We start from the raw sequence: 21,546 nt of genomic DNA, 5'->3' as shown, positions 1-21,546 counted from the left end.
GTAAGTAATTTGTTTTATATTTTATATAGTATGGTATACTTTATATAAAACATTATTTTATATTATAAATTGTTTTAATTCATAATTAACAAAACAATTATCATTGTTTTAATTTCATATTTATTAATATTATGCAAAATTTATATTTGGAAATATAAATTGCCATTTATATTATCAAATGTAAGCCTCTTTCTGAGTTAAACCAAAATAATGTCAGAACACCTAGTGGAATGTTAATAAAACCTATTATTTAGCTTCCTTTGGGCTGTAGGTGAAAGGCACCAAAACAACCAGACTTAACAGAAGGAAAATACTATTATAAGGACATAGGGATGTGTTACAGGATCCAATGGCAGGAATGTGGCTAAGTATCTGAAAGGTGGAGCAAAACATTAGAGGCAGAACCAGACTGTTTTTCACTTGCACTGCTGTCTGTACCTCTACTTCATTATTCTCTTGTAGGGAATTGACTTCATTTGTCCTCTGATCTACACAGTGAGAAGGATAACCTCTGGGACCAGTATAGGGCCTCCTCCACTGTAATGCTTGTTCAATCTTCAGACTTTTCTTGGGGGTCCAAATGGTTATTAAAACAAATTGAGGGACTTCCCTGGTGGCACAGTGGTTAAGAATCCGCCTGCCAATGCGGGGAACACAGGTCCGATCCCTGGTCCGGGAAAATCCCACATGTCGCGGAGCAACTAAGCCCGTGCGCCACAACTACTGAGCCTGCGTTCTAGAGCCCATGAGCCACAACTACTGCAGCCCGCGCCCCTAGAGCCGGTGCTCCACAACGAAGAGTGGACCCCGCTTACCGCAGCTAGAGAAAGCCGGCGCGCAGCAACGAAGACCCAACGCAGCCAAAAATAAATAAATAAAATATAAATAAATTTATTTTAAAAAAGTTTAAAAACATATAAAACAAATTGTATTTTTGTTTTCTTTAATGTCTAATGAGTCACCAAGGGACTTTCTAACTCACAGAGACAGCAAGGCAAAGCGTCCAGTACAAACTGCATTATGTCACGAATGTATCAGTATCACCAAATCCAAAATATATATAAACAGTGCTTTTGTTAGAACTGATTCAAATTATTTTCAAATGACTATGTCAAATATGTGGTCCTATCAGTTCAAATGTTGAAGTTGACGCTTGACTGCCAATCAGTGACTCACCACTCAATGTAAGAGCGAAAAAAGAAAAAAATCGTGTGATTTATTTGTTGAAAATGCTGTGTAGACAAACTTCTTCCTATGAGAGGATTTCTGTTATATTCATCATTCTTGACATTCTGCTTCACATTTCCCTTATATTTCATGAAACAAGGATATTACTTTTGTTCCTCACCTTGACCATTTAACATTTTTGCAGAAGATGAAACCTGACTCTGCTTTTCCTTAGCCTTGTGTGTCTAGAATTTCATTTTATACTTTTAGGTTTATATAATAGAAGTGCTGCAAGGTAAAGGATGGCCCATCTACTTTAGGTGCCAACCAAGACGGATGGCTTGTCTTCGATGATATATACTTTTTCAAGCTAATTGAGTGTCTGATTAATTGAAGAGGGAAAATTATTGCAAAAATTGCTACCATGCCATTCATTCTCTTTCTGTTTTACGTGACTTGCCTTTGTGAGAATTATATTTTTTATTTAATTTCTATCTGTATTGTTTTGTCTGGAACATTGCATCTACGACATTTTGATTCTACAGAAATTGGGAAGTGATGTATAAGATAAAATCCAGGAAGAAATCACTTAGGCTACAAGAAATCAGTAACTATCAATGTTATATTATAAATCAAACTAAGAATATTTATATTGCCAAAATGGTATAAAGCTGCTTTTTAAAAAAAATTTATTTACTTTTATTTATTTTTGGGTGTGTTGGGTCTTCGGTTCTGTGCGAGGGCTTTCTCCAGTTGCGGCGAGCGGGGGCCACTCTTCATCGTGGTGCGCGGGCCTCTCACCGTCGCGGCCTCTCTTGTTGGGGAGCACAGGCTCCAGACGCGCAGGCTCAGTAGTTGTGGCTCACGGGCCCAGTTGCTCCGCGGCATGTGGGATCCTTCCAGACCAGGGCACGAACCCGTGTCCCCTGCATTGGCAGGCGGACTCTCAACCACTGCGCCACCAGGGAAGCCCAAAGCTGCTTATTGATGTTACATAATAATTGATAATTAAAATTATAAAGGTAAAGATAAATGTATAAAGATAATTCCGAGTGTGTAATGCGTTTATCCCATGCATGCCTACACATGTACACAATGTCATCTCCATGAGACAGCGCTTCCTTTTTCTCCTTTGCTTTGTCCTCAGAAGGCAGCCTCATACATCAACCAGTAATTAGTGAATACATGAAGGACCTGACAATCTTTTAATACCCTTTCCAAAGTTTTCAGCTATAGCAAAAGAAAAAACCAACAAATTAAAAGAATAAAATTTTTTCACAACTGAAAATCGACTTTGAAACTAGGATTGAGATTTTAAAAAACAAAATTTTCCCTCTAATTCAGTTTGATATGGGGTTTATATAACTCCATATAATACTACTTTATTCATTCAACAGATGTTTAGTGCGCATCACTTAAGTGTTCAACAAACTTCTAAGTAGTTTTATTGTTAATTCTCATAATACTCTGAAATCGTTTTTGATTTTCATCCTTTAACATTAAGGAATAAGGCTCAGCATATCTTTTCCAAAGCTTCACTGAATTCATCAATTACTTGCAAAGAATTGTGTAATTAAAATATTGAGAAAATGCATGTATAGCCTTCCTACAATGTAGCTATTCATGCACATGGAATTCTGACATTGAGTTAGGAACAGAGCACAAATATATACCACTTGCAAATCTTCACTTATTTTATAAATTTTGGTAAAAGCTATTATTCATGTAACCGTGACCAAAGATTTTTTTCCAGGAAAAATAATTTATTTTTTCAATTTTTAAAACAATGGTCATGAGAGGTTGTGAGAGGTATAAAATATGTATCCTTTTCTCCATTATTATTCAAGTAGAGAAATATTTATCCACTTATAAAATATTCTCCACTGCCTCTCCCCTCTCCCATTTTGAGTGAGGACTAATTGATATTTTGGTGGCTTTATTCCATGACCTTGTAAGATATTTCTCAATGCATGCTATTTCAGCCTCAATAGTAGACTTAAAATTTAATGAATCATTTTTTTTCTCTGTTTAGCTTTAATTGTACTTCCTTCCATTCATTTCGTTTTTCATTTCTCCTTTCTCTTTTTTCTCCTTTGCCTTTATTCTTTTCATCTTATTTTTCTATTCTCCCCCAATTCTCTTTCTCCTGGCCTTTAATTTTTTTTTTTATTCCTTGTTTCTTTCTTTTCTGTTTTTCATTACTTAAGCAGATCCTTAAATAGAATGTGCTTAAGTTATAGCAGGCAGACACTAAGTTGTCTCTCAATCATTCCCACCTCCTGAAACACACCTTTTGTGGAATCCTCTCCTTGTGAATGTGGACTGCGTTGGGACTTGTTTCTAGCCAATAAACTATGGCAAACGTTTTGAAATGTAATTTTCATGGTTAGGTTACATAAGACTGTGACTTACACTTGCTAGCAGACGCTCTCTACTGCCTATTTGGCTTTCATGCATTAACGAAACAAGCTGCCTTGCTGTAGGGGGCTCATGTAGTAAGGGATTGATGGCAGCCTTTAGCTAAAAGCAGGTGGAAACTGGGGCCCTCAGTCCAATATCCCTTGAGAAACTCAATAGTGCTAAAAAGCTTTAGAAGTAGATCCATACCCAGTTCAGACTGAAAATGAGACTGCGTGTTTTGATTAGAGCATGTAAGAGGACCCAGTTAATCTGTGCTTAACTTCCCCACCCAAAGAAATTGTGAGGTAATAAATATCTATTGTTTTATCCTAAGTTTTGCAGCAATTTTTAAACAGCAACAAATAATAAATATATATGTTTTCCTGTGCTACTTGCTAAATTTTTTTCTCCTGTCATCTTTTTAAAAGATAAACAGTCCTTCAAAGACATATTTTTAAATATGTCCTATAGAAGCAAAGAGAGGAAGTTCGTTGCTCTGTCATGCTCAGGTTTTAAGTTTTTAATTTTTTGTACTCAACATTAGTTTGAACATCAACTTTGTAACCATTAAAAATGTAGTCAGTAGCTCAGTTTATATATTAAAACATTTTTGAAAGTAGCAATGGCTTTTACTTTGAATGGCAGAATATATAAAATAATATTAGGTATGTTTGCCATGACAGATTGAATTTTTAAATTTTTCCTTTGGTACCATGCCCCGAGTGAAAATATTGAAAACTTATTGGAATTAGCAATTTTTTTTTTTTTTGAAGTATATAACCACCAGAGCTGAGACTTGTGTGAGGCAAATGAGGTGCTTTAGGGCATAACATCTAAGGAGACACTTGCTCTAAGCATCATGCAAGTGTTGACTCTGCATAAGCACATTTGAGTGAGATGATCTTTTTCTATTATAGAGTCTATAATTAACTACCATTGCTTCAGCATTTGTACATGTATCAGAAATCATGAAAAAAAAACAGTGCATTTAATTTAGAAGAAGTATTTATTTAGTAAAATATAGACTCATTCACAAAGCAATATATAAATACGTCTTTTGTGGATGCACATTTTAAATGTAGTCTTGGGGCATAATCTTCTTAAAAATAGCCAGTAACTTTTAAGTCGATGTTAATGGCTCTTCAACAAATGCTTAATTTCAGTTTTCCATGTTACATTATTATCAAACCCATGGCATATACTGGACAAATATTTTGTGCAAGTTTTTTATTCATCACCACCTTGCTTAATAAATAGAAATTTAATACTTAATTTTTCACTGGACATGCGCATGCTTAACTTATTAAATGGCAAATGGCTTATTATAATTTTTAAAATGTGGGACCAAGCAATAAAACACATACAAATTTCACACTTTGCCCACTGACTACTCCGGTGAGCACCTTGGCTGCTTAATTTACCTGGAAGTTGTTGCGTGGGTTGCAGGATCTGTCTGTAGGAGCATCAGATATCTGCTCACCATCATTGGAGACAGAGAGAGTACCTATCCGAGTGTATTTTGTTTTATCAGCATGTGTCCTCCATGCTGTCCTTTAAAGCCCAGAGCATTTAGAAAGGGTCAGGAAAAGGAGATGTGGGTTAGCGTGGGTCCTCATTCACATTCAGCCATGTGTTAAGGTGAGAACTCTTCCTGATACGTTTGTCTCACGGGCTACTAGACAAGCCCATGTAGAACCTGGAAGTACAAAGTTCATTTGTTCATAGGAGATGCAAACCATTCTAGATTGTTTTATTGCAATTATTACCAATAATACTTTGTTTAAAAACCTGGTTCAAATATGCTAAATCAGACAGGACACCATGACAACAGGCAGAAACAAAGATAGACCCAGTCACACAAAATGTACTTTATGATGTTCATGAAAGTGAGTCTTATTATGCCTATTTTACAAGTAAAGCAAGTATCTTAGAGAAGCCACACATCCATCAGATAATTAGTAATAGAGCTAAGAATTGAACTTAGATTATCTAGGTCCCGAACCCAAATTTTTTTTAATATTACACTGTTTCATAAAAAATTGAAAACTCTTTAGGAGATGAAAGTTTATTCCTTACTAGTTTTCTTTAACTGTAACTTCCTTGTCTATAATATCATGTTTTCATAACTTTTCATTGATATGCATTTAAAATTATGATATACAGCATATGTAGCATATGTAATGTGTTTTGTGACTATTTCTTTTCATGATGAAATGTATAATCATCACAATTATGTCCTTTAGGAATTAATGAGATGTAATCAACATATTTTTTTCTTTTTCTTTTGGATTTAGGGTAATCATATACACTAAATTCATATTTTAAAAGGTATAGAAAAAACTATTCTTCATCACCTCAATATAATAGAATAAATTGTAGTAATTTACCATCCAAATTAAGTTGACTCTACGTTAGTTCATAGGAAATGAAAGAAAAATAAATAGAAAAAAACTAAAATTATTAAAAATAATGTTCTAAGTAAAATTTTATAACATCAGAGGTTACCACATAGTTTCAACAAGTCATAACTTCTACTAACTTTGAACCTAAAACCTGTTGAAGGTAATATGTGAAGCTAACATATCACATAACAGTCCTGGGGCCTAAAATGTCTCCTAAACCCAACTTATTATTATACTTACATTACTTTTCGGTTGTTTACAGGTTTTAGTTGGAATGCCTGAATTTCTGTGGGTGGTGAAAAACATATGAATTTTAAGTACAGATAAATATTTATACATATTGCAAATGTGTAAATATTTGTCTATAGGTATGGAAATATTTGTCTATAAGTATGGATATAATAGATACCACATTCATATGTGCGATTACTTTTTTGCTGATTATTTTAAATAACAAAAGTTTGGGAACTTTGAAGTGAAAATATTTAGATAATTTTTTTCTGTAATTTGTGCTTTGTAGCATCCTTGGAGATACACTCAAAGATCTTGTTAACTCATCTAAAGAGATTTGAACAATGTTTGTACATTTATTTTGCTGTAATTTTGGCTTACCCTGGTCTCTTTAGTAATGACCTCTACAGCTACCTTCCCCTCTGCTCTTTGGAAAGCAAGGTTATTTACTCTTCAAAAGTAGGACAGGAAAACACACACTTTGAGATTGGGGTATATGTTAAATAACCCATCCAGAATTATGTATATTAAGATTAAAACCACAAAGAGTTAAGATATCATGGAGTAATAGTGAATATCTATATCATATTTAAGAAAAAAGATATTCTACATAAGTGAATTTTCAGATAACATGAAATTATCCTTTCAAGTGCTGAAATCTGACTAAAGAAAATATGGCTAGAAGATTTCTAAAATGCTTTATACCACCCTACTTCTCTTTCAGCCGAGTCAGGTGATTTCTGTCTTGTCATTTGTGTAACTCAGCATTTTGCAAGGAGGAAGAGTTAGATACTCATTTGAACACTGTCTACATTGTTTCATTTATTTGATTCATTTTTCCCATCCTTCTGGCTGACACAGGCTCAGTAGCTAAGCCAGGTGGTGGAGCCAACAAATCTTCAGTAGAATGTAAATGTAAATGTTGGCAAAATCAACAAAGCTCAAATCTTAAATGTCATACCTGTATTTTCATTGACCTGATTTGCTTTATTCAATTAAATGAGAAGTCACTTGGCTTGTGCATTACTGGTTTCTGTGATAATCTCTTATTTTTAGTTATAATATATAAAATATCCTCTGCTTGGGACTTCCCTCGTGGTGCAGTGGTTAAGAATCCGCCTGCCAATGCAGGGAACACGGGTTCGAACCCTGGCCCAGGAAGATCCCACATGCCTCTGAGCAATTAAGCCCGTGCGCCACAACTACTGAACCCCTGTGCCACAAATACTGAAGCCCGTGTGCCTAGAGCCCGTGCCCCACAACAAGAGAACCCACCACAATGAGAAGCCCACACACCGCAACAAAGTGTAGCTCCCGCTCGCCACAACTAGAGAAAAGCCCGCGGGAAGCAACGAAAACCCAATGCAGCCAAAATAAATAAATTAATTAATTAAAAAAATATATATCCTTTCCTCTCAGTAAGGGCTATTGTACTGGTCTATCATCTGCTATTTGGCGATTAAGTCAATAAATAGTCCTTCTTATCTGTTTATAAGTGAAATACCTTGTTTTCCAGAGTTAAGTCTTCAAATTCCCACATTCCAACCATTAGAAGCGCAGTCTCTATTTCTGCAAGGTCATTCCTGTAAGTGTTAATATCCAACTAAACTGCTGTGCTGTTCACTCGTGTCCAGGATAAGGGAGGGAATCCCTGTGTTGTATTAGTTGGGTATTTTATCAGAGCATCTGTCTGTCATGAAAGTCACGGGCCAAGGCGGAGCAACACCAGGTGTCTCTCGGAGAATCTCTAGGCGGAATGGTCCGTCCTGTCCTAGCCTCCCCACCTTCCCAGGATATGTTCAGTGATGCAAGACTTCTACCGAACTAGCCAGGACCTTCATAGCCCAGGACTTCTCCAGTAGAACGGGTTGAAGAAAGTTCTGGATTCTGCCATCTGAGTGGTTGGGTGACAGCAGAGACATAAGCTCAGCTGGAGCCAGTAGGCCTGCCACTGACAGTAATCCTGGCAGAGGAGTACAGGTCATTGTTTTAGGGAAGCAGAACAAACTTCGGCAGAGCTGTGTGGCAAGGTCCAATGGCTATGGGTGGGAAGAAGATTTCAAAGTCTATTGTCCAAGTGGGGTTATTGGAATCAGTCTGCTACTTCAGCAGCCAGGACCAGGATTCAGATTAAGGGAACGTAGAGACCCGAGTAAGATTATAAATATTGAGAATGGATTTCTTCACTTGAAATTCTGGCTGTATAAATTAGCTGCCCAATCTTGGGCAAGTGATTTTATCTCTTTTGCCTCCTTTTTCTCATCTATAAATGGGCACAGTGTTTGTAACTCACAGGATTATTGTGAGACAAATTATTGAGATAAAGTGTTACAGCAGTGTCTGATATATCATAATTACTAAATAAATATAATAATTATTATTTGCTCAGATGCAGCACTCCTAGTGTTAATATTCATTTGCAGAATAAATGATTATTTCTCCTCTAGGTGAGTGAATCATGTCACCTACATGATGCATTTCAAATTGTAGTTCTTTCCTCAAGAGCATGGGTTGTAACTAGTAGATGTGCTATTGCTTCTTTTGACACCAATATTTGTTTATGCCAAAACAGATACCCCATTATATATAATATTAGTTCAAGACATTTTGAGCTGATAAACATATCATGGCTTTTTTTTGACTGTTTTTGTTCTCCTACACTTTAAACCTTTATTTGTATTTAAATTTAAGATACATTATGAGATTTCTCTTAACTATCCCCAGAATCTTTCCTTTAATGCCCTATTGTCCGAAGATTCTGCTTACACTTAACAGGATAAAGGGAATCATTCAAATGGCAGTCAGAAAGTGCAATGTTGCTTTTTGAAATAATTCAATTTTAGAACACTGAAAGCTTAATACAACCTCAGTTTAAATAACTTAGTTAATGATTAAAAGCAACGGATGTGGTCCAAACTCACTATTCAATTCCAAGAATAGTTGTCATACTGAAGATCTGAAAAACAATGTGATCTTTTTAGACTTCTCCATATTTCATCATGACACAAGTTAATTTTAGGTATCGAATACATTTGCTATGTAGAATTTTTCTTTATCTTGGTGAAAGGAGCCAAATGGACAAAAAACTAGGGGTAGGGATTTCTCTTCATCTAAATTGGCCTTTCCTCGTCTTCAAAGAACTTCTACCAACTCTCACACCTTTTTTTACCAGCCTCACGAAATCCGATATGTATAGTTCTTTCTATAACTTTAATGGAAGCCACACAATGAAAGGGGTCTCAACATGGCTTTTCCATTACTCAGCAACATGAATGAGTTTAAGCTAATTTTTAGTTATTGAAATGAAGGGATAAAAACAAATGATCTAAGATGCTTACATTTGGAATATTTTTCAGACCCTGATTCCAAATCTTCTGACACCGATTTTAAGTCTTTTAATACAGACCCCATACTTCCATGATTAAAAACTAATTGTACATATTGCTCTTCTCATGGCTAAATATTTTTGTATTTCTTCCATGTCCATAACATGATTGAGTTTACTAAAAAATAAAATGAGTAAATTCTTAGTTTTAGTGTTTTCAAAATGTAGATGTTATTCAAGGAAGAGTTTTATCTTGAGATACTGCTGCATATTAGGATTCAGAAGTTGGTGCACATTTCATAATGTCTAATTTTACTCTTTTACTGAGTTAAAGTAAAAAAAGATTCTTAAGGGATTCATTCATATTGGATCTCATACGATGCACTGTAAAATCTAAGTTTGGCTATTCGTTTTGATTAAGACTTATTTTCAAAAAGCACCTGAAATTTCGCTCAAGAAATGAAAAACATAGATGCATATAAATTTAAAGTCTCACTTCTGAATTTTATTGTAATTTATCAGGTAAATTCACTTCTGGGCAGTGAGATGATAAAATCTATTTCCAGACTAAAAGACACTTATTGGAGTATCCATGTAATTAATCTTACAGATCTATATGGACTTTTGTTTCTATATTGCATTTATATGGGTGTGCGATACATAACATGAAATGCGGATGAATAAGGATGTGTGTGTGCCTGAGTTACTGAAAATGGTAACACAAAAAATAGTAAAAAAGAATACACGTAAACTTATATGTATGTTTAAATACTTGCTTTTTGTAAAATCTATCCATTTAAAAAACTGATATTCAAAATCTAAAGCCCAAAACAGAATTGTGCCAAGATTTCAGTTAGAATTTGTTGTCCAATAAATCTTTTATTTTATTTTATTTTTTTTTCACCATTTAAAAAAAAAATTTTATTGGGGCATAGTTGATTTACAATGTTGTATTAGTTTCAGGTATACAGCAAAGTGAATCAGCTGTACATATAACCACACTATTTTTTTAGATTCTTTTCCCATATAGGCCATTACAGAGTATTGAGTAGAGTTCCCTGTGCTATGCAATAGCTCCTTATTAGTTATCTATCTTATATATAGTAGCATGTATATGTCAGTCCTAATCTTCCAATTTATCCCCTTCCCCATCTTTACCACTTTTAAGCATACAGTTCAGTGGTAATAAACACATTCATGACATTGAGCAACCATCACCACCATCCATCCTCACGAACTCTTTTCTTTTTCTAAAACTGAAACTCTATACCCATTGAAGAGTCACTCTTCATTTCCTCATTGCCTGCCCCTGGCCACCACCAGGAGTATGTTCTTTTAAAATATATCTGGACAACCTATGTTTTCACCAGTTGATCAAAAGGCAAATTGGATGTCTCTATTAATGGTATCATAAAAACCTCAAATATTAGAATACTATGACAGTCAATGTAGAAATCCTTAACATAGGTGTCAATATGTGGCAAATCTCTTTTTGTATGTCACTGAAAAGACGTACAGCTAGATGTCAACTGTGATGCTCATTCACTGGTGGTTAACCTTTCATGTCCCTAAACCTTTCTGTACCATCTTGTTTTCACTGACACCAATCTATTTTTTATTTGCTTTAAAATATTTTATTGGAGTCCTTTTGATAAGACCAGGTAAAGGCCACCTAATTGATTTTGGCCCGCAAGTTTTTGGCAGTTCCCTCCCCTCACCCCTAGGAGGTTGACAGCTGCTCACGCAGGTTAATGCAGGAAAGATGCGAAGTTCCGAGGGTCTGTCCAACACCAGGTAGAGGGCATCCTTTGTGTCAGCAAAATTCACAGTACCCAGGCAGAAGGCACGATGCTCTCCACTTCTTGTCACAGCTCGTTGATGAAGTGGCAGGAACCATTACCTGGGCATCCCAGCCATCCCAACAGCACTTCTCCAAGAGAATTCCACACTTTAGGCCTTCAGTCACCAGGCTAGCCCTGAATCTCTGTGAAGGGGCACTGCCCCAGCTGGGCTTCCAAAGCTGTCAAGCTAGAAAGATGAAAGCAGGACCACCGATGAGAAATACAAGCAGAGAGTTACAGCTCTCCCATTGGCTCTTCTCAAAAATCCAAGTATCCAGTTCCCCAAATGAGTCTGTCCAATAAACCTTATAAGTTAATTTTAGGGATAGTTCTAAACAGTAAAACGTAAAGACAGTATGTGGCAAATCCTTTTTTAATTAGACAAGGAGTTCAATGAAATTGAATTACAAAAATTGTAGTATTTATTTTGTTACGGTTTGTATTATTAAAATTACCTTGGAAATAGTCAAACAGATTTTCTTTTACTCCTTTCATGTAAAATCAAATGATTTTCTTTTACTCTTTTCATCTACTTATCTTAAAATACGTACTTTAATTAAAAAATATGTGACATATACTTAACACAATACTTGGAACAGTATAATAACTAAATGATTGCTCACTATTTTTGTTTAAGTGCTATTATAACTAGGAATAATTGAAATAATGTATATCATTTGGCTAATACAGTACCTGGCATAACAAATTCTCAATAGATACTAGCTACTATTATCTTTTTATTTGTTGAAGCCCTATGTATTTATAGCTGTGGTTATTAATTTAAAAAGAGTTTATATAAACTCTAAAAGTTACAGGTTAATTATTTTTGATGAGTATTTCTTATTATACCACTTTAGTGCTACGGTTTTATACAACTTAAAACAAGAACGATCGAATGCTTCACTGCAATAGATTTCTATTTCCTCAACTTTAAGGATCAGAACTCTTTAAGTTCTGATCTTCTGTGGAAGGAAGATTTCTGAGTAGGTAGAGTAGAGATGAGGAAACAAGCTAATCAATCTTCCTATTTTGCTCATAAAATCCAAAGTGAAGCAACACATTTTGGAGACTTTCCTGGCACATCTGAGAAGTGGAGGTAAAAGATTAATTTTTATCAGTGCAACTTCTTCTTTGGGCAGTAAATGCAGAGGAAAGGTGCTAAGACCCTCAGAATGGGAGAAAATATCTGCAAATGAGTCAACGGACAAAGCATTAATCTCCAAAATATACAAGCAGCTCATGCAGCTCAATATCAAAAAAACAAACAACCCAATCGAAAAATGGTCAGAAGACCTAAATAGACATTTCTCCAAAGAACATATATGGATTGCCAACATACACATGAAAGGATGCTCAACATCACTAATCATTAGAGAAATGCAAATCAAAACTACAATGAGGTATCACCTCACACCAGTCAGAATGGCCATCATCAAAAAATCTACAAACAATAAATGCTGGAGAGGGTGTGGAGAAAAGGGAACCCTCTTGCACTGTTGGTGGGAATGTAAATTGATACAGCCACTGTGGAGAACAGTATGGAGGTTCCTTAAAAAACTACAAATAGAACTACCATACGACCCAGCAATCCCACTACTGGGCATATACCCTGAGAAAACCATAGTTCAAAAAGAGTCATGTACCAGAATGTTCATTGCAGCCCTATTTACAATAGCCAGGACATGGAAGCAACCTAAATGTCCATCGACAGATGAATGGATAAAGAAGATGTGGCACATATATACAATGGAATATTACTAGGCATAAAAAGAAATGAAATGGAGGTATTTGTAATGAGGTGGATGGAGTTAGAGTCTGTCATACAGAGTGAAGTAAGTCAGAAAGAGAAAAACAAATACAGTATGCTAACACATATATATGGAATCTAAGGGGAAAAAAAGAAAAAAGGTCATGAAGAACCTAGTGGCAAGACGGAAATAAAGACACAGACCTACTAGAGAATGGACTTGAGGATATGGGGAGGGGAAGGGGTGAGATGTGACAGGGTGAGAGAGTGTCATGGACATATATACACTACCAAATGTAAAATAGATAGCTAGTGGGAAGCAGCCGCATAGCACAGGGAGATCAGCTAGGTGCTTTGTGACCACCTAGAGGGGTGGGATGGGGAGGGTGGGAGGGAGGGAGATGCAAGAGGGAAGAGATATGGGAACATATGTATATGTATAACTGATTCACTTTGTTATAAAGCAGAAACTGGCACACCATTGTAAGGCAACTATACTTCGATAAAGATGTTTAAAAAAAAAAAAAAAAGAGTCATGTACCACAATGTTCATTGCAGTGCTATTTACAGTAGCCAGGACATGGAAGCAACCTAAGTGTCCATTGACAGATGAACGGATAAAGAAGATGTGGCACATATATACAATGGAATATTATTCAGCCATAAAAAGAAATGAAATCAAGTTATTTGTAGTGAGGTGGATGGACCTAGAGTCTGTCATACAGAGTGAAGTAAGTCAGAAAGAAAGAGAAAAACAAATACGGTGTGCTAACACATATATGTGGAATCTAGAAAAAAAAAAAAAAAAGGTTCTGAAGAACCTAGGGGCAGGACAGGAATAAAGATGCAGATGTAGAGAATGGACTTGAGGACACGGGGAGGGGGAAGGGTGAGCTGGGACGAAATGAGAGAGTGGCATGGACTTATATATACTACCAAATGTAAAATAGACGGCTAGTGGGAAGCAGCTGCATAGCACAGGGAGATCAGCTCGGTGCTTTGTGACCACCTAGAGGGGTGGGAACAAGATGCAAGAGGGAGGAGATATGGGGATATATGTACACATATAGCTGATTCACTTTGTTATACAACAGAAACTAACACACCATTGTAAATCAATTATACTCCAATAAAGATGTTAAAAAAAAAAAGAATCTCCATTGATCAATTGGAAATATACAAGGTATATCATAGTTATGGTAAGGCTTAGTTAGTGAGGTTATACACATACAATTTCCAGAACCTTAAGTGGTATTATTTAGTTTCTCATCCTATATAAGGAGTCAGATCGCCACAGTTTTCATTTACTGCTTGAGGTGTTCACATCACATGAGAAATGTACAAATATTTTGTAAAGCAGTTTATAAAAATTCAGGTAACATAGACTTGAACCAACTAGTCAATTGTGAAAAATTCTTTTCTTTGTGAAATTTTTTTTTTTTCTAAGTTTTGATAAGTGGAGTTTCAGTTAGGGCAAGGATTTTCTCAAGGCGAGAAACTGAGTTTACCCAGAATATACACTGTTCTTTACAACTTTTGAATAGGGAAGAATTCTTAAAAGAGCAGAAAGTTTAAACTCTAAATGAAAAGAATAAAAAAAAAGAGAGAAACACATTTGGCCACAGTAAAAGAATGATATAAAGTGAAGATTCATTAAAATGGTAAACTCAATGTAAGAAAACACCATAAACAAATTTAAAAGTCAAGTCATCTAGACATGGTTTCACTATGAAACTTTTCTCCAATTTCATATAGATAATTATGTTAGTTGGCTAGAGCTTTCATAACAAAATACCACAGACTGGGTGACTTAAACACCAGAAACTTTTTACTGTTCTGGAGGTTAGAAGGCCAATACCAAGGTGGTGGGGGCAGGTTTTGTTTCTTCTGAGACCTTCTCTCCTTGGCTTGCAGATGGCCACCATCGTGCTATGTCTTCATATGGTGTTTTCTCTGTATGTGCTTTCCTGTGTCCCTATGCTTGCCCAAATTTCCGCTCCATATAGCCACCAACCAGACTGAATTAGGACCCATCCTTGGGTCCTCATTTTAACCTAATTACCTCTTGAAAGACCCTATCTCCAAATATAGTAATATTCAGAAGTATTGGGGGTTAGGGCTTCAACATATGAATTTGGGGGGAAGGGGTACAAGTCAATCCATAACAGTAATATAAAATGATTCAGAGCATAAAAGTACATTTTATTTCAAAGTTTAAAGTAAACACTGAAAAAAATATCAAATATAAATGAGATAATCATCTAAATAAGGTCTGAAACACTCAACCATATTTTCAGTCCACTTAAACCAAATAAAATTGGTACAAATTCATTTTGTTGACCTTAAAAAAGCAAAAGACCCATTTATTTCACCAGCAAAATTAGTTTATTTTGGGAATAGCAGAGGAATTACAATTTGGGACGTGCAAACTATGATGAACCATAGGCAGGTCCGAGGAGACAATGGGAAGGTCAGCTTTTATTAGGTTTTTGGAGGAAATCAGGAGGGCTGTGGTGGTTCTTGTTGGTTGCAGGTGGTGGGCGACTTGTTGATGGATCAGAAGGAAATCTTTCTCTCTGCTAGCGTCAGTAAGCTGCAGTGAGTGATACAAGTGTGAGAACTTCCTGACTCCATTTTAAATAGTTTATTTTCACAAGTGTCATACTACTACTACTGGGGGTGGGGACAGGAGGAAATACTTCAAATCCACCAGCTTGTTGCTGATGTCTTAGCGAGTGAAAGCCCCGTCTGCTTCTGCAGACCATGCATGGGTGTTAGTACTATGTCCCATTCTTAGAGACTTCACATGTTCTGAAGTCACCATGGGCTGGCTGTGATATCTTTCTTCCTTTCCACCACCAGGGCACATTTCTGTCTTTTGTATCTGGCTATATATTTAAAATTGTATATGTTATATTTTAGTGAGCATGTTCTATGTGTTTTTAGCAAGATATAGATTATATGTACCAGCTAATCTTCCATGAGGCCTTAAATCTGATTTCTCTTCATTTCTTCTGCAGGTTGTTTGATATTCTTTGTTTATGTTCGATGGTCAACTTGCAGAGTATTGGGGAGCAAAAACAGATGTCTCATACCATAATTTGCTCCTTTTATTTCTCCAACTACTTTTCATCTGTTATTCAATATACAGGTTGCCTTTAAATTAAAGAAAGTACTAGTGGAGTTCACAACACCACCGTCTCATTAATTAAAAATACAATGAGTTTTTTTCTCAAACTGAAAACCTGGTCTTGAATCTAAAAGTAAATTCCTCTTATTAAAGAAAAATATGATGAAAAAAATATTTGTTCCCAGAACAAAGGGGGTGCTATTCATACAGCAGAGAGGAAATAAAGTTAAAATGAAATTAAAATATTTTCCAAACTATGTTATCAGACAGGAAATATACTTGAAGCCAATTTATAACATTTTTAAAAATTTTAGTCACCAGAAAGATATGAATTCAATGGAAAGAGGACTACTCATGCTATAGTTTTTATCCTGAAAATGTAATGTTGTAAGTGAGTAAAGTGAGATACAGGAAGAGACAAATAAGAAGACGTTTAAACAATGAGCAGAATACCAAATTCCCAGCCCTTCCCACAGATGGCTTTAATTTAAAAGACACCTTTATGTAAATGATGAGTCACATGACATAGAAAAAAATGACTTTAAAATATATGAATATGTATGCAATTATCCATACTGAAATAAGTAGAACCAATCACAATTTTATAATTCTGAAGTATCTTTCCGGGAAATGCTTGTGTCTCAATGATGGTGATTTGGTTTTTTTTTTTTTTTTAACATCTTTATTGGAGTATAATTGCTTTACATTGTTGTGTTAGTTTCTACTGTATAACAAAGTGAATCAGCTATACTTATACATATATCCCGATATCTCTTCCCTCTTGCATCTCCCAACCACCCTCTCTATCCCACCCCTCTAGGTGGTCACAAAGCACTGAGCTGGTCTCCCTCTGCTATGCGGTTACTTCGCACTAGCTATCTGTTTTACATTTGGTAGTGTATATATGTCAATGCCACTCTCTCACTTTGTCACAGCTTACCCTTCCCCCTCCCCGTGTCCGCAAGTCCATTCTCTACTTCTGTGTTTATTCCTGTCCTGCCCCCAGGTGCTTCAGAATAATTTTCTTTTTATGGATTCCATAAATATGTGTTAGCATACGGTGTATGTTTTCTCTTTCTGACTTACATCACTCTGTATGACAGACTCTAGGTCCATCCACCTCACTAAAAATAACTCAATTTCATTTCTTTTTATGGCTGAGTAATATTACATCGTATATATGTGCAACATCTTCTTTATCCATTCATCTATCAATGGACACTTAGGTTGCTTCCATGTCCTGGCTACTGTAAATAGTGCTGCAATGAACATTGTGGTACATGACTCTTTTGAATTATGGTTTTCTCAGGGTATATGCCCAGTAGTGGGATTGCTGGGTCATATGGTAGTTCTATATTTAGTTTTTTAAGGAACCTCCATACTGTTCTCCATGATGGCTGTATCAATTTACATTCCCACCAACAGTGCAAGAGGGTTCCCTTTTCTCCACACCCTCTCCAGCATTTATTGTTTGTAGATTTTTTCATGATGGGCACTCTGACTGGTGTGAGCTGATACCTCATTGTAGTTTTTTTTTGTTTTTTTGTTTTTTCCTTTTCTCCACATCCTCACCAACATTTATTATTTGTGTTCTTTTTTTTTTTTTTAAACATCTTTATTGGAGTATACTTGCTTTACAATGGTGTGTTAGTTTCTGCTTTATAACAAAGTGAATCACTTATACATATACATATGTTCCCATATCTCTTCCCTCTTGCATCTCCCTCCCTCCCACCCTCCCTATCCCACCCCTCTAGGTGGTCACAAAGCACTGAGCTGATCTCCCTGTGCTATGCGGTTGCTTCCCACTAGCTATCTATTTTACATTTGGTAGTGTATATATGTCTATACCACTCTCTCACCCTGTCACATCTTACCCCTCCCCCTCCCCATATCCTCAAGTCTATTCTCTAGTAGGTCTGTGTCTTTATTCTCATCTTGCCACTAGGTTCTTCATGACCTTTATTTTCCCTTAGATTCCATATATATGTGTTAGCATACTATATTTGTTTTTCTCTTTCTGACTTACTTCACTCTGTATGACAAACTCTAACTCCATCTACCTCACTACAAATACCTCCATTTCATTTCTTTTTATGGCTGAGTAATATTCCATTGTATATATGTGCCACATCTTCTTTATCCATTCATCCAATGATGGACACTTAGGTTGCTTCCATGTCCTGGCTATTGTAAATAGAGCTGCAGTGAACATTTTGGTACATGACTCTTTTTGAATTATGGTTTTCTCAGGGTATATGCCCAGTCGTGGGATTGCTGGGTCATATGGTAGTTCTATTTTTAGTTTTTTAAGGAACCTCCATACTGTTCTCCATAGTGGCTGTATCAATTTACATTCCCACCAACAGTGCAAGAGTGTTCCCTTTCCTCCACACCCTCTCCAGCATTTATTGTTTCTAGATTTTTTGATGATGGCCATTCTGACCAGTGTGAGATATCTCATTGTAGTTTTGATTTGCATTTCTCTAATGATTAGTGATGTTGAGCATCCTTTCATGTGTTTGTTGGCAATCTGTATATGTTCTTTGGAGAAATGTCTATTTAGGTCTTCTGACCATTTTTGGATTGGGTTGTTTGTTTTTTTGATATTGAGCTGCATGAGCTGCTTGTAAATTTTGGAGATTAATCCTTTGTCAGTTGCTTCATTTGCAAATGTTTTCTCCCATTCTGAGAGTTGTCTTTTCCTATTGTTTAAGGTTTCCTTTGCTGTGCAAAAGCTTTTAAGTTTCATTAGGTCCCATTTGGTTTTTTTGGTTTTTATTTCCATTTTTCTAGGAGGTGGGTCAGAAGGATCTTGCTGTGATTTATGTCATAGAGTGTTCTGCCTGTGTTTTCCTCTAAGAGTTTTATAATGTCTGGCCTAACAGTTAGGTCTTTAATCCATTTTAAGTTTGTTTTTGTGTATGGTGTTAGGGAGTGTTCTCATTTCATTCTTTTACATGTAGCTGTCCAGTTTTCCCAGCACCACTTATTGAAGAGGCTGTCATTTCCCCACTGTATATTCTTCCTTCCTTTATCAAAGATAAGGTGACCATATGTGCGTGGGTTTCTCTCTGGGCTTTCTATCCTGTTCCAATGATCTATATTTCTGTTTTTGTGCCAGTACCATACTGTCTTGATTACTGTAGCTTTGTAGTATAGTCTGAAGTCAGGAAGCCTGATTCCTCCAGCTCCGTTTTTCTTTCTCAAGATGGCTTTGGCTATTCAGGGTCTTTTGTGTTTCAATACAAATTGTGAAATTTTTTGTTCTAGTTCTTTGAAGAATGCCAATGGTAGTTTGATAGGGATTGCATTGAATCTGTAGATTGCTTTGGGTAGTATTCATTTTCACAATGTTGATTCCTCCAATCCAAGAACATGGTATATCTCTCCATCTCTCTGTTTGTATCATCTTTAATTTCTTTCACCAGTCATATAGTTTTCTGCATACAGGTCTTTTGTCTCCTTAGGTAGGTTTATTCCTAGGTATTTTATTCTTTTTGTTACAGTGGTAAATGGGAGTGTTTCCTTAATTTCTCTTTCAGATTTTTCCTCATTAGTGTATAGGAATGCAAGAGATTTCTGTGCATTAATTTTGTATCCTGCTACTTTATCAAATTCACTGACTAGCTCTTGTAGTTTTCTGGTGGTATCTTTCGGATTCTCTATGTATAGTATCATGTCATCTGAAAACACTGACAGTTTTAATTCTTCTTTTCCAATTTGGTTTCCTTTTATTTCTTTTTCTTCTCTGATTGCTGTGGCTAAAACTTCCAAAACTATATTGAATAATAGTGGTGAGAGTAGACAACCTTGTGTTGTTCCTGATCTTAGTGGAAATGGTTTCAGTTTTTCACCATTGAGAACAATATTGGCTGTGGGTTTGTCATATATGGCCTTTATTATGTTGAGGTAAGTTCCCTCTATGCCTACCTTCTGGAGGGTTTTTATCATAAATGGGTGTTGAATTTTGCTGAAAGCTTTTTCTGCATCTATTGAGATGATCATATGGTTTTTATCCTTCACTTAGTTAGTATGATATATCACATTGATTGATTTGCATATATTGAAGAATCCTTACATTCCTGGGATAAACCCCACATGATCATGGTGTGTGATCCTTTTAATGTGCTGTTGGATTCTCTTTGCTAGTATTTTGTTGAGGATTTTTGCATCTATGTTCATCAGTGATATTGGCCTGTAGTTTCCTTTGTTTGTGACATCTTTGTCTGGTTTTGGTATCAGGGTGATGGTGGCCTCGTAGAATGTGTTTGGGAGTGTTCCTCACTCTGCTATATTTTGGAAGAGTTTGAGAAGGATAGGTGTTAGCTCTTCTCTAAATGTTTGATAGAATTCGCCTCTGAAGCCATCTGATCCTGGGCTTTTGTGTTTTGGAAGATTTTTAATCACAGTTTCAATTTCAATGGTTGTGATTGGTCTGTTTATATTTTCTATTTCTTCCTGGTTCAGTCTCGGAAGGTTATGCTTTTCTAAGAATTTGACCGTTTCTTCCAGGTTGTCAGTTTTATTGGCATGTAGTTGCTTGTAGTAATCTATCATGATCCTTTGTATTTCTGCAGTGTCAGTTGTTACTTCTCCTTTTTCATTTCTAATTCTGTTGATTTGAGTCTTCTCCCTTTTTTTCTTGATGAGTCTGGCTAATGGTTTATCAGTTTTGTTTTATCTCTCAAAGAACCAGCTTTTAGTTTTATTGATCTTTGTTATTGTTTCCTTCATTTCTTTTTCATTTATTTCAGATCTGATCTTTATGATTTCTTTCCTTCTGCTAACTTTGGGGTTTTTTTGTTCTTCTTTGTCTAATTGCTTTAGGTGTAAAGCTAGGTTGTTTATTTGTGATTTTTCTTGTTTCTTGAGGTAGGATTGTATTGCTATAAAACTCCCTCTTAGATCTGCTTTTGCTGCATCCCATAGGTTTTGGGTCATCGTGTTTTCATTGTCATTTTTTTCTAGGTATTTTTTGATTTCCTCTTTGATTTCTTCACTGATCTCTTCGTTATATTGTAGTGTATTGTTTAGCCTCCATGTGTTTGGATTTTTTACAGATATTTTCTTGTAATTGATATGTAGTTTCATAGCGTTGTGGTCAGAAAAGATACTTGATACGATTTCAATTTTCTTAGATTTACCAATGCTTGATTTGTGACCCAAGGTATGATCTCTCCTGGAGCATGTTCCATGAGCACTTGAGAAGAAAGTGTATTCTGTTGTTTTTGGATGGAATGTCCTATAAATATCAGTAAAATCCATCTTGTTTAATGTGTCATTTAAAGCTTGTACTTCCT

The 21,546-nt window shown here is 35.8% G+C and overlaps 1 protein-coding gene across 1 annotated transcript in view; it reads left to right on the top strand.

Annotated features, from left to right (window-relative positions):
* The window catches only part of LOC309623717 (cadherin-12), a 525,281-nt gene that overhangs the window by 29,209 nt on the left and 474,526 nt on the right, over positions 1-21,546 (top strand). The window lies entirely within an intron of this gene.

The sequence above is a fragment of the Balaenoptera borealis genome, assembly GCF_965194805.1.
Source record: "Balaenoptera borealis genome assembly, chromosome: 2".
NCBI classification, from domain to species: domain Eukaryota; kingdom Metazoa; phylum Chordata; class Mammalia; order Artiodactyla; family Balaenopteridae; genus Balaenoptera; species Balaenoptera borealis.
Note: the sequence above shows the minus strand (reverse complement) of the source record. Positions and strands in the feature narration are given on the sequence as shown.